The following is a 12,922-nucleotide window of genomic DNA, read 5'->3' on the forward strand; positions in this document are numbered from 1 at the left end:
ACTTGAGGAGTGCGGTGCATTTGTTGACACAGTTGGTAGCTACCCAGCAACAGGCTAGGGCATCAGCTAGTGCAGGAACTTCTGAGGGGTCTGGGAGTTCAAGGGTCCGAGAGTTTATTGCTTTGAGTCCCCCAGAGTTCACGGGGACAGATCAGAGGGAGGACCCACAGGATTTCATAGATCAGCTTCACAGGATCTTTCGTGTTATACATGCCACGGAGAAAGAGGCAGTTGAGCTAGCAGCTTTTCGACTCCGAGATATAGCCATCCTTTGGTACGAGGGATGGGAGAGGTCCAGGGGACGTGATGCACCTCCAGCTATTTGGGAGAATTTTTCAGATGCCTTCCTTGACCAGTACTTACCACGGGAGATCCGACAGGCTCGAGTCGATTAGTTTCTAGCCCTTAAGCAGGGTAATATGAGTGTTCGAGAGTATAGTCTCCGTTTTGACTCATTGGCAAGATATGCACCATCCATAGTTGCTACTATGCGGGACAGGATTCACAGGTTTATAGCAGGGTTAGCCCCAGAGTTAACCGAGGCATGTGCCACCGCTGCATTGCAGGATAGTATGGATATCTCCCGGATTCAGGCATTCGCCCAGAATATAGAAAGGGGTAGGCATCGGCAGCAGGGTACAGAGAGGGCTAAGCAAGGGCAACGTAAGAGGATGAGATTTCCCAGGTCTCAGGAGCAATATCAGGGTAGTTATAGGACCCAGTACTTCGGACGGCCACCTAGGCCTCCGCCACCTCAGTTACAGGGTTACAGGTATGACCGCTATACTCAGTCAGGACCAGGTGAGAGCTCATGGGCGTCGGGTTTGCAGCGACAACGAGGATCTTCGCAGACATGGTCATTTCCTCCACGGTGTGACATCTGTGGTAGAGGACACTTGGGCCAATGCCGAGCAGGTTCTGATGCTTGTTATACATGTGGGCGTCCAGGGCATATGATGCGGGATTGCCCAAATAGAGATTCGGGGGGAATGGCACAACCAGCGAGTTCAGCAATAGGATCATCTATGTCCGTGCATCCTTCAGGGCGCGAGTCTCAGTCTTCGGCTAGTAGAGGTCGGGGCAGAGGTAGAGGTTCCAGTTCAAGTGGTAATCAGAACCGTATCTATGCTTTAGCGAGTCGACAGGACCAGGAGTCTTCACCAGACGTTGTGACAGGTATATTAACCATTTGCTCTCACGATGCTTATGCTTTGATAGACCCAGGATCTACTTTATCGTATATTACCCCATTTGTCGCGAGGAAGTTTGGTATAGTGCCTGAAATACTAAGTGATCCTTTTGCGGTATCTACACCGGTCGAAGAATCGATTATTGCTAGACGGGTTTACCGAGGTTGTACGGTGACAATTTGTAGTCGTCAGACCTCAGCTGACCTAGTTGAGCTAGAGATAATGGATTTTGATGCTATCATGGGCATGGACTGGTTGGCAGCTTGCTATGCCACAGTTGATTGCCGAGCAAAGGCAGCCAGATTTCATTTTCCAGGTGAGCCAGTCCTTGAATGGGTAGGTAATACACCAACACCCAGAGGTAGGTTTATTTCCTATCTGAAGGCGAGGAAAATGATCGCAAAAGGGTGCATTTATCATATTGTGCGAGTTAGAGATGCAGATGCTGAGATACCTACACTTCAGTCTATTCCCGTAGTCAAAGAGTATGCAGATGTGTTTCCAGATGAGCTTCCAGGTATTCCTCCAGAGCGAGAGATTGATTTTAGCATCGATTTGCTTCCAGGAACTCAACCAATATCCGTCCCTCCGTATAGAATGGCACCTGGCGAATTGAAGGAGTTGAAGGAGCAGTTAAAAGATTTGTTGGAGAAAGGTTACATCAGGCCCAGTACCTCACCTTGGGGTGCACCAGTACTATTTGTGCGGAAGAAAGACGGCTCGCTGAGGATGTGTATCGATTATAGGCAGCTGAACAAGGTAACTATTAAGAATAAGTATCCACTTCCAAGGATCGATGACTTGTTTGATCAGTTGCAGGGGGCTAGATGCTTTTCAAAGATAGATTTGAGGTCGAGGTACCACCAGGTCAGAGTTCGGGAAAAAGATATTCCGAAGACAGCCTTCAGGACCCGATATGGCCACTTCGAGTTCCTTGTCATGTCCTTCGGGTTGACTAATGCACCCGCTGTATTTATGGACTTGATGAATAGCCTATTCCGACCATTTTTAGATCTGTTCGTGATAGTATTTATTGATGATATTCTGGTTTATTCCCGTTCAGAGGATGAGCATGCGGACCACCTGCGAGCGGTAATCCAAACCCTCCGTGATCGTAAGTTGTATGCTAAGTTTTCTAAATGTGAGTTCTGGTTGAAGTCTGTAGCATTCTTGGGGCATATTGTATCAGATGAAGGGATAAAGGTGGACACTCAGAAGATTGAGGCCGTAAAATCTTGGCCTAGACCTACCACTCCGACAGAGGTTCGTAGCTTTCTAGGCTTAGCAGGATACTATCGGAGGTTCGTAGAGGGTTTTTCTTCCCTTTCGGCACCATTGACAAAGTTGACACAGAAAGAAACTAAGTTTCAATGGACAGAGGCTTGTGAGCGGAGTTTCCAAGAGCTTAAGAACAGGTTGACCTCAGCTCCAGTTCTAACACTTCCAGAGGGTCTAGAGGGTTATGCCGTGTATTGTGATGCATCAGGTGTCAGGTTAGGATGTGTCCTGATGCAACATGGGAAGGTAATTGCGTATGCTTCAAGGCAGTTGAGGAAGCACGAGAGGAATTATCCGACCCACGACCTCGAGTTAGCTGCGGTTGTCCATGCACTTAAGATATGGCGGCATTATTTATATGGTGTTCATGTTGATGTATTTACTGATCATAAAAGCCTACAATATATCTTCAAGCAGAAAGAGTTGAATTTGCGACAGAGGCGATGGCTTGAGTTATTGAAAGATTACGATGTTAACATTCTCTACCATCCAGGGAAAGCTAATGTTGTAGCAGATGCATTAAGTCGTCGATCTATGGGTAGCTTAGCACATGTAGATCCCGAGAAAAGACAATTAGCTAGAGAGATTCATCAATTGTCTTCGTTGGGGGTTCGGTTAGTAGATTCTGAGGATGGTGGAGTTGTACTCCAAAACACTACAAAATCATCCCTCATAGCGGAAGTCAAGGAAAGGCAGTACGAGGACCCAGAGTTGGTCGAGCTGAGAGAGCGAGTTCCGCAGCAGAAGAAACCACTGTTAGAGCTAAAGGGAGATGGGTTTCTCAGATATAGGGGTCATTTGTGTGTTCCAGATGTAGCAGGGCTACGAGACAGGATTATGTCAGAGGCACATTATTCATGGTATTCCATCCATCCTGGGTCGACGAAGATGTATCATGACATTAAGGATGTGTACTGGTGGAATGATATGAAGAAGAACATTGCTGAGTTTGTCGCCCAATGTACTAGTTGCCAGTAAGTGAAGATAGAGCACCAGAAGCCTGGAGGGCTAATGCAGACTATAGAGATCCCGACATGGAAATGGGAGGTGATAAACATGGACTTTATCACGGGTTTACCTCGTTCTAATCGTAAGTTCGATTCCATATGGGTGATAGTTGATAGGCTCACGAAATCAGCTCACTTCCTACCGGTCAGATCTACATATACAGCAGAAGATTATGCCAAGTTATATATTAAGGAGATAGTGCGGCTACACAGAGTACCAGTTTTTATTATATCTGACCGTGGGGCTCAGTTTACAGCACATTTTTGGAGGTCATTTCAGAGATGTCTAGGGACTCAGGTGAATCTCAGCACAGCTTTTCATCCACAGACTGATGGACAAGCCGAGCGCACAATTCAGACGCTCGAGGATATGTTACGAGTATGTGTGTTGGATTTTAAAAGAAGTTGGGATGAACATCTACCTCTTATCGAGTTTGCATATAATAATAGTTACCACTCCAGTATCCAGATGGCTCCGTACGAGGCTTTGTATGGGCGTAAGTGCAGATCTCCTATAGGGTGGTTTGATGTTGGAGAATCTGGGTTACATGGGCCAGACCTGGTTCAGCAGGCCATAGAGAAAGTAAAGGTTATCCGGGAGCGACTATTGACAGCTCAGAGTCGTCAGAAGTCATATTTTGACGTGCGGCGACGAGACTTAGAGTTCAGGATTAATGACTGGGTATTCTTAAAGGTATCACCTATGAAGGGCGTGATGAGGTTTGGCAAGAAAGGCAAGCTTAGCCCACGGTATATTGGGCCTTATAGGATCATTCGGAGAGTGGGCCAAGTAGCTTATGAGTTAGAGTTGCCCTCAGAATTGGAGTCTGTCCATCCGGTTTTTCACGTATCTATGCTATGGAAGTGCATTGGCGATCCTATCCAAGTGGTGCCCACGGATGATGTACAGATTACAGAGGACTTGTCATACGAGGAAATTCCAGTTGCCATCCTAGACCGACAAATCCGCAATCTACGAAATAAGGAGGTAGCTTCCGTAAAGGTTTTATGGAGGAGCAAGAATGTAGAAGAGATGACGTGGGAATCGGAGGAAGAAATGAAGTCTAAATACCCCCACCTATTTCAAACTGAAGATATAGTTCGAGATAGGACGCTACAACATAGCTCTATGTAGGCTAGCAGTTCATCAGGTAAGCTTTTATTTTTCATTTTCAATATTTATGATTTACGGTCGGTGAGGCAAATTGCTGCTATTTATAAAGATTGGCCATATGTGGCATGTGTAGTATGTTTCTGGCTACGTGCACGTTGGTTTTAACGTAGTGTACGAAGGATACTTTGGCAAAATTTTCCAAAGTCTCTAAGAGTAAACATTCGAGGACGAATGTTCCCAAGGGGGGAGTGATGTTACACCCTATATTTTCGTACGTAAAAATGCGTCGTAAGCAAACTAATGTAGGACCAAAAATGAGATAATATTTAAAAGTATATAAAGTAAGTTAATCATGTTACCTCTGAGGTTACAAATATTGAAGATCATGAACAACAAGTACAAAGAGGGCTGGACAGTTCAGAAGCTAAAGCAATTAAATAAAATAATGTTTCGTCGAAAGTCGACAAGTTGGAAATGTTATAACATGTACCTTTGGGGTGAGACTAGGGTGATTAACATGATAAGGAGATTATGTTATGATTTATATTAGTCGTATGACATCCGTGTGTTATGTTTTGAAGTCAAGCGAGTTGTGGAACAAAAGTCGATGAAAGTCATCACAAGTTACATTCATAAGTTTTACTGAAACTTTGGGTCAAATATAACTGCAATTTTCTCCCAATATACTTAGAGTTATGGGGTGTTCCACCCATCAAATTAAAGATCTATGAGTCTATTTTCCAACGCATTAAACCATTTGTCAATACGACATTGGAGTAGAAAGATATGGGCATTTGTGCGATACTGCGCAAGCTGCTAGGTGACAAGTAGGTATGTCACCTACTTGCTTAAATGAAAGCCCAAAAAAGGGCCATTTCGGGTCGTCCAAAGAGGAATTTTAAGGGCCTATTTTCTTCTTATATTAGACTTAAAATAGAGCATAATAACCAGACATAAGCTCTGCAAATAATCCTCCCAAAAATTTCCCACAAACCCTAATTGATTTTCTCTCCCTTTCAAGTTCCAATTGGAGGTAAAACCTAGAGTTTGAAGAACCAAGATAAGAGCTGAGTTATCCAACAAATAAGGTGAGTTTACTTCTCTCTTTCATCCAATTTTTCTTCTGTAAATTCATGGTAAGTCATTCTATACTTGTAAGAACTCACGGGACAGTGATCGGAAGCCGTGAGTTCGAGTTATTCACTTGTAGCGGACTGTTTTGTGGACTGTTTTGTGTTGCTGTTGGGCTGCGTGTTTCACTACTATTTTGTGGAGTTTTGGAGGAGGAAGGGGGTTTATAAACACCATATAAATGTAGGGTGGTTGGCTGGTCGTTCGTCATAACATTTTCGGGTCGTTTGACACTACTACAGTGGTCGTTTTGTGTACGAAGAGATTGGGGTGTGTTGGGCTGTTTTATAGTATTTGATGGTGTATATAAGGCCGTACAATTATTTTACTTACTATATTGAAGGAGTTGAGTCAGTATCAGCAGGTAAGTATATCTCCAGATCATCTTTGACTCCCAGTTACTTCTAGTTATTATATTATCAGTTCAGTTTCGATTTTCAGTTATGTTATTACCTTACATACTCGGTACATTATTTCGTACTGACGTCCCTTTTCCGGGGACGCTGCATTTCATGCATGCAGGTTCAGATAGACAGACGAGTAGATCTCCTCAGTAGGTGTTTTCCGAGTTTAGCCTGATCGGTAAGCTCCACGTCTTTCGGAGTTGCCAGGTCTAGAGTGTTGTGTACATCTTATGTATATCTGTATATATGTTATGGGTAGGTCGGGGCCCTGTTCCGATCATAGTACATCTATCAGTAGAGGCTTGTAGACATATCCTATTGGTTAGTGCAGTATGTTGGGTTTGTAGGCCTGGTATGTATAATTTGGTGGTTTGTCAGCTGTAGTAGCTATGACGGCCTTTTCAGCCTAGCTTTATATTGATGTTTAGTTAGCGCTAGTTTCTATTCAGTTTTATATTTTGCTTCGCAAATTGTCTTGCAAGGTGGCCCCATGGCCAAAGTATGACATTATGTGTTCAGAGTCCCTTAGTCGCAATTTGGTACGCCAGGTTAGGTGAGGCACCGGATGCTTGTCTCGCTCCTAGGTTCGGGGCGTGACAAACTTGGTATCAGAGCAGTTCTATCCTAGGGAGTCTACAAGCCGTGTCTAGTTGAAGATCGTAAGATTTAAAAGGTTTCGTTTGAACTTCGAAATTTCGAAAAAGATTCAGTAATGCTATAATAGTTTAAGAAATCTATGTATAACCACTTCGCATGTATGTTTCGCAAGTGGGGTAATTTTCTTAAAAAGCTACAAGCTGAATTTCCCTTATTTTGAAAAGAATCAAGAAAGAAATATGATTTTAATGTTAAATTTATATTTGACCGCGTCGCAAGTATGATCCGCGAGCGGGGAGATTCCTTAAATTTATATTTGACCGTGTCGCACGTATGATGCGCGAGTAGGGCATATCATTCTACTACTCTTATGGGATCGGGCTGTTTGCCTCGGCAAGATTTATGTACCACACTCTCATGGGAACGGGCCGTTCGCCTCGGCAGGTTAATAGATGCATCTATGGTTCGCGTCGTTCGACCCTCAGTAGTGCACAGTTTACTTTTATGTTGGATCGGGTCGTACGCCTCGGCATTTCCTGTATATATTATCCTCATGGAATCGTGCGTAATATTGGCAAGAAGCCGGTGTATCTGAGGTTTTTCTCTAATTTAAATTATGATCATCTCTTTGATGAAATCCACCATCTCTATATATGCTCCGGTTATGGAGGGAACTTGCTAGTTGAGAGCTCGAGTAAAATTGTAAAGAGGGAAATTATGCCACGTATTTTGTACATGTTATTTCATGTATTTACTCGGTTTCTTATCTATTCACTTCTTTACTGTACCTGATATTAATTATAGCCCATAGTAAGTATCTGAGTCGACCCCTCGTCACTACTTCTTCGAGGTTAGGCGGGATACTCACTGGGTATATGTTGATTTACGTACTCATGCTATACTTGCTGCATATTTTTTGTGCAGGTACACATATATATTATTGGCCTTGTGAGCGCAGCGGTGTGGTTGTTACGGGGACTTAGGTGAGCTGCATTTTTTAGATGATTCGCAGCCGGAAAAGTCTCTTTAGAGTATTTATATTTTTTTCTGTCCAAATTTGTATTCCGGACAGCTATTATATTTTATTTTATTTCCTAGCAAATGCTTATGAACTTGTGACACCGGGATTTGGAATTGATTGTGGGCGTTCAATATTGAAATTGATAAAAAACATTATTATTTATTCTGAAAATTTCATCCTTTACTATTTAATTTGAAGGAAAATTTGATTTCAAAAAATATTAAAGATGAGGACCAAATTTAGTATTTATTATTGGCTTGTCTGACAGTGGGGTCCGGTGCCATCACGACCTTAATGGATTTTGGGTTGTGACATGTAAGTTTTGATGATGTCCTTTCATTTTGAATTCACGTATTATGCTAATGTATAATATTTTTCGGCATTTAGATGATTGTTATATTATTATACATAAAATTTCTCTCATTAGTTAAATTTTATTATTCCTTTATATAAATAAATGTTTAAACCATTATGTGTCATTATTAATGTGCAACACGTGTTCATAGATACTAGTTTAGTGAAATATGATTATAGTGTCTTTTGTTTTTTCTTAAATTTAAATCTAGTTGAAGCTCATCTCTAACTTTTCTTATTGCATCCAAAAGTTCCAGTGTTGTCTTTTCGAACTTCACCAAAAATTATGAAGAGTTCTAGGCGCGATAAGTGCTTCCTGACGCGTAACTGGTTCCAAAGGTATTATATCGTCTTCACTTTCATCATCGACATTGTTTTTTCTGATGGTATTGTTTTAGATGAGAAGCCATTGTTGGGTACGATTTGGAAAAAATTTCTATGTTGCTTATATAATTTATTCTCTCACCATCATACATTGAATGTTTTGAGTAAAAATACCATGAATAATATTTTATTATTAAGAAACAATGAACATTACAATGATTTATTAATTACAATGAATACAGAATGAACATTACAATGAATCATTTAATAATAAAAAAATTACAATGAATCATACATCATACATTGTGCTTTATGTATAATAAATTTATTTTTTATATTAATTCAATAAATATGATACATAAATTAGTAAGATACAATAATTTTGATGTAATCAAAATTATCCTTCATTAAATCTCGAAAACACTCTTTAAATTAATAAATATTAATTTATCAATTAAATAATTACCTCTACAAAATAATAATATTTTATGGTCCCGGCAACATTAATTTAGAGAGGTTCTACTGTATATCAAAATCAATTAACATTGTCATTTTCTACTTGAATTCTCCACCTTTAAACTGTGAAAGTCATTCCTTTACTATAGTTAAAATTCTTTATTAACACATTAATTTTAATTAATAAAGAGAAGCAATACTATCACTTTGTTGTCTGCTTCTTAAGATTGGGCTGTCGCCTGCCCGTATTTTCCTTGACTCCCACTTTAGTAAAGTGAAGATGGCGAGAGTTGTAATTCGTTACCCTCGCAATGGTAATACCTTCATCTCATTCTTAGCTATTTCTCATGGAAACCCCAAGATTGCTTATTCTACTTTCGCATTTGGGCACAGAGATTATTCTTCATCTCCTAGCAATACATTCATTTTGACAAAGGGTAGACTTGGGGTTTCTCGAAGTTTTGAGAACATCAAATGTTTAAATGATGCTGTGAGTGTGTTCCGTCAAATAATTAGAGAACATCCTCTTCCTTCTCCTCTCAGCTTCTCGAAACTGCTGAAAATTATAGTAAATATGAAACATTACTCTGATGTTGTTTCTCTCTTTGGAGAAATGCAGAAATTAGGTATTCCAACTAATGAATTCATCTTGAGTATAATGATTAATAGTTATTGCCTCATGCATCGTGCTGATTTTGGATTTTCTGTATTGGCCATTTTCTTGAAGAATGGTATTGCATTTGATGTTGTTATATTTAGCACCCTAATAAGGGGACTCTTTGCTGAAAATAAGGTTAAAGATGTCATTCACTTGTTCAAACCGCTAGTGAGAGAGAATATTTGTGAGCCGGAAGAAGTCATGTATGCAACTGTCATGAATGGGCTTAGCAAAAGGGGCCATACTAGAATTTGTTTTAGTTTGCTCCGATTAATGGAACAAGGAAGCACTAAGCCTGACACATGCATCTATAACAATGTTATAGATTCCCTTTGCAAATATAGAATAATAGATGATGCTATCAACCTTTTAAACTAGATGAAACAGAAAGGCATTCCACCAGACATTATCATATATAGTGTAGAAGATGATCAGGGGTAAGGCAACTAGGCCTGACGAGATCCCAGTGGAATTTTGGAAGGAAGTGGGTCGGGCTGGATTGGAGTGGCTTATTGGTTTGTTTAATGTCATTTTAAGGATGAAGAAGATGCTTGAAGATTGGTGATGGAGTTTGATGATCCCGTTGTATATAAACAAAGGTGATATATAGGACTGTAACAACTATAGGGGTATCAAGCTGCTGAGTCATACTATGAAAGTTTAGGGAGAGGAAGAAGGACTTGCATATGGTATTCATTGACCTAGAGAAGGCCTACGATAAAGTCCCGAGAGAGGTCCTATGGAGATGTATAAAGGCTAGCGGTGTCCCGATCACGTACATTAGGGTAATTAAGAACATGTACGAGGGAGCGAAGACTCGGGTGAGGACAGCGAGTGGAGACTCAGATCATTTCCCAGTGGAGATAGGGCTGCACCAGGGATGGGCTCTTAGTCCGTTTTTGTTTGCCTTAGCATTAGATGTGTTGACCCAACACATACAAGGGGGGTTCCATGGTGTATGTTATTCGCTGACGAGATGCGAGGCGGAGTTAACGCTAGGTTAGAAGTTTGGAGACAGACGCTGGAGTATAAAGGTTTCAAGTGGAGTAGGTCAAAAATTGAGTACTTGGAGTGCAAGTTTAGTGATGGGTTGCATGAAGGAGTGAAAGTGAAGATTGGTACTCAAGTCATTTCCAAAAGAGATAGTTTCAAGAATCTTGGGGCCATTATTCAAGGTAATGGGGAAATTGATGAAATATTACTTATCGTATTGGAGCAGGGTGGATAAGATGGAGCTCGCCTCAGGGTTTTTGTGTGATTAGAATGTACCACCCGGACTTAAAGGCATGGTCTATAAAGTGGTGGTTAGACCAACTATATTGTACGGGGCTGAGTGTTGGCCTGTCAAGAAGTCCCATGCCCAGAAGATGAAAGTAGTTGAAATGCGGATGTTGAAATGGATGTGTGGGCATACCATGAAGGACAAGATTAGGAATGAAGTTATTAGGGGCAAGGTAGGAGTGGCATCTGTGGAGGACAAGTTGTGGGAATCTAGGTTGAGATGGTTCGGGCATGTGAAGAGGAGAGACATAGATGCACCGGTCAGGAGATGTGAGGGGTTTTCCATGGCGGATCTGCGGAGGGGAAGGGGAATGCCTAAGAAGTATTGGGTAGAGGTTACTAGGCAGAACATGTCATTGCTTCAACTTACCGATGATATGACCCATGATAGAAAGGTGTGAAAAATAAGGATTAGGGTTGTAGGTTGACATAGTAGTATGTTCCTCCTAGGCCTACCAATAGTAATAAGACTATTTTTGTATTATCTTAGTCATGGTTCTTTATTATTACATGTTGTGTTTGTTGTTGTTATTGTTGTTGTTGTGTCATTCACGCTCGTCACTATAATGGATTGTTGTTACCTTTGTTTACTACTTGGCTGCTTTATCTTATCTCTACTGTTCCTTAAGCTGAGGGTCTATCGGAAACAACCTCTCTATCTTTATAAGGTAGAGGTAAGGTTTGCGTACACACTACCCTCCCTAGACCCCATTGATGGGATTACACTGAGTTTGTTGTTGTTGTAGTTCATTGATTGATGGTTTGTGTAAGTTTCGTCGGTGGGAAAATGTTAGGACTTTGTTCTATGAGATGGTTAATCTTAATATTTATCCAACTGTGTACACGTTTAGCATAGTGATCGATGGGCTATGAAAAGAAGGAAAAGCTGAAGACGCCGAGAAAATAATAAGACACATGATCAAAAAAGGTATGGAGCCTACTGTGGTCACCTACAATGCGATAGTAGATGGATACTGTTTGCGTGGTCAAATGGATAGAGCGAGGAGAATTTTTGATTCCATGATACACAAGAGCATTGAGCCTAACATTATTAGTTATAACACACTAATAAATGGATATTGTAAGCAAAAGAAGTTGGACGAGGCCATGCAATTGTTTCTTGAAATTTCTCCAAAGGGGTTTAAACCTGATATTTTTACCTACAATATTATCTTACAAGGTCTGTTTGGAGTTGGAAGAAGCGATACCGCACAAAATATCTTCGCAAATATACTATCGGCAGGGCAGAGACCTGGTTTTTGTACTCATAGCATCTTGCTTGTTGGTTATTTTAAGAATGGACTTGTTGAAGAAGCTATGTCACTCTTTCATAAGTTGGAAAGAGAGGGAGAACATAATAACATTAAACTTTACAATATTGTCATGATGGATTGTGCAAAAATGGAAAGTTGGACAAAGCTCAAGCCATTTTTGAAAAGCTTTCTTTAATAGGTTTACATCCTAATGTGATAGTGTACATTACAATGATTAATGGGTTTTGTCTAGAAGGATTGTTAGATGAAGTTAAAGATCTGCTAAGAAAAATGGAGGACGGTGGTTGTTTGCCAGACAATGTTACTTACCATGTTATTATGCAAGGGTTTCTGAGAAGTAACAGAATTGGTGAAACGAGGGCTTTCTTAAAGGAAATGACTGGGAAGACTTTCTCATTTGATACAACTATAACAGAGTTACTGATAGACGTTATAGCGAAGGATTCTTCTTTTCTTGACATGATACCAGAATTTCACCCGGAAAAGAAGAAATGAAGATGTTTTCCTAATCCCATCCAATGCAATTGGGAAAACAGGAAAATAAAATTTGGACATTGCTTTTGCTTTATAGGCAAACTTATTGAGGGGGTAAATCACTTCTAATCCTGAATGTTTTGTCCTCTTCGTTTTCTTACAAATTAGACGCCATTGCACTCTTAATATGATAAATAATCTGAATTCCCTAATGAGTTATTCTCCTATTTCATTATAAAGTCTAGATCTTTATAATTAAGGGGAAAAGTGAATTAAAAGTAAAAAGATCATTAATGTTCTTATTTTCAGTTTTCATAATATAATAAAAACTCTTACACCCATGACATTGGAGAAATAAG

The 12,922-nt window shown here is 40.4% G+C and overlaps 1 pseudogene; it reads left to right on the forward strand.

Annotated features, from left to right (window-relative positions):
- Positions 1-9,156: 9,156 nt before the first annotated feature.
- On the forward strand, positions 9,157-12,584 carry LOC107828103 (uncharacterized; annotated as a pseudogene).
- The last annotated feature ends 338 nt before the right edge of the window (positions 12,585-12,922 follow it).

This window comes from Nicotiana tabacum, chromosome 24 (genome assembly GCF_000715075.1).
Source record: "Nicotiana tabacum cultivar K326 chromosome 24, ASM71507v2, whole genome shotgun sequence".
In the NCBI taxonomy this organism is placed as follows: domain Eukaryota; kingdom Viridiplantae; phylum Streptophyta; class Magnoliopsida; order Solanales; family Solanaceae; genus Nicotiana; species Nicotiana tabacum.